Here is a 1,917-nt window from a genome sequence, read left to right as displayed (position 1 = left end):
AAATATACCACGCGTTTATTAGCACTTTTTTAATTAAATTACAAGTTCTAGCAATATTTGACACTATTTTGAAGACTATAGCATATTTATTTGTTTTTAATTTATTGGGTTATTTGGTAAAATATAGTATTTTAATGTAGACCTTTCTAAGCAGAAGAAAATCGATATTTTAGTAAAGTTTTAAAACTGAAATTTTTCATCTACTAAGGATAAAAATAACAATACCGTATTAAAATATAGTTTATAAAACTTTCCATTACAGCATTGAATATAAAAATATAATTTCAGATAAGCTCAATTAAATCTGTGAGTATCAGGGACGTGAACCGGTTTTGAACCGGAAAACCGATTTTTTCTATTAATTAACTGAACCATTAACCGAACCGAAAATTTCCGCAAATGTTTGATCCGAACCGAAAACCGAACCACTTTCCATAAAGGTTTAAAGGTTCGTTTCAACCAATTTTCAATAGATAAATATACCGATTTTTTTTTCTTTTTGTTAAACATGGTAATAGCTACCATGTTTGTTTACCATGTGACAATATCAAATGTAAAGGCAACCCATCTCATTTGACAGGCACTTGACCTTGGGCGTTGTTGCACTTTACACTTGACACTTAAACTTGCGTGTTATTTTTTTTGTTTTTCGAACCGTTGAACCGAATCGAAACCCCAGTTCAAAGACCAAAAAGACCGCTTTGACGAACCAATCCAAAAGTGCAAAAACGGTTCGAACCGCTGTACCGAACCGACCAAATTTTTCATCCGGTTCACGTCCCTGGTGAGTATTCAAAAAAGCATGACGCCATATGTCATCAAAACAGCGAAAGGGCTAAGCTTACTGCCATCCCTAAATTGGCGCGTCAAGCGCCAAGCAACTGTCAAAAGTCCTCATGCCCATACAATTTGTATGAAGCATCCCACAATAACGCGGCGCTAACGCCGAGCAAATGGAATTTTAATTTTTGATAGGGCGTTACGTGTTGAAGTAGGATGCAGAAGACGGAAAGAAAGATAAAAGACAAAAAAGTGAAAGAGGAAAACGAGAATAAAAAAAACGAGAGGACCTAAGAGAACGTCCAAAATTAACACGCGTTGATTTGGGGATAGCGCGCGCTGATTCTCGTTGACAATCGATAACGCAACGCTTGGCTCTAGGAATTATTCCCCCGTGCCTAAAATCACCCGGACAAAATCCTCCAGAAAAATCCCCCGAACAAAAATCCTCTGGATAAAATCCCCCCAAACAATATTCCCCCGGACAAAATCACCCGCAGAATAGCCTACAATAGGGGCTCTTGCTATCCGCTTGATTTTTTTTTGCAGCAATATTTTATTGAAATAAACTTTTGAAAGCTCTGAGGAAGTGAAGTGAATTATAGCGAAATTAGCAAAAGTTTTGATTGCCCTTTCAAAACCATTTATGTAGCCCTGTACTGTGTATGTATGCCCATATTTATCAATAATTCGCTTCTGTTTTGGGTCATCTCTGCTTCCCGCTTTAAGCAAATTTAAAGAACATATGTATTTATGCATACAAGTACCTATGTACTTGTACATACATATGTACATATATGTATACATAGATTCTAAGTACATACGCTTGGACTCACTTTTTGCTACTGCTTGTGCGATGCTTAAAAGAAGTAATAAAATATGTAGTCAAAATTAACCGTTTAGGTACCATAGGCCAGAGGTTTTTTTAGAGATGGGGTGCTTTTGTCCGAGAGATTTCTGTTGCGGGGGATTATAACCCTCACTAAGTAGAATTCTCCTTTCCGTGTTTCCGGAAAAGAGGGGCGGAAGTCTTTTTGCGCAGAACTTCTTTCTGCGTAGGCGGCCTTCGGCTGCGTTTAGGGATTATAACCCTCGCTGAGTAGAATTCTCCTTTCCGTGATGCCGAAAAAGAGGGGC

This window comes from Rhagoletis pomonella, unplaced genomic scaffold (genome assembly GCF_013731165.1).
Source record: "Rhagoletis pomonella isolate Grant_MI unplaced genomic scaffold, Rhpom_1.0 Rhpom_scaffold_00013, whole genome shotgun sequence".
In the NCBI taxonomy this organism is placed as follows: domain Eukaryota; kingdom Metazoa; phylum Arthropoda; class Insecta; order Diptera; family Tephritidae; genus Rhagoletis; species Rhagoletis pomonella.
The sequence above is the reverse complement of the archived record's forward strand: the minus strand, read 5'-3'. Positions refer to the sequence as shown.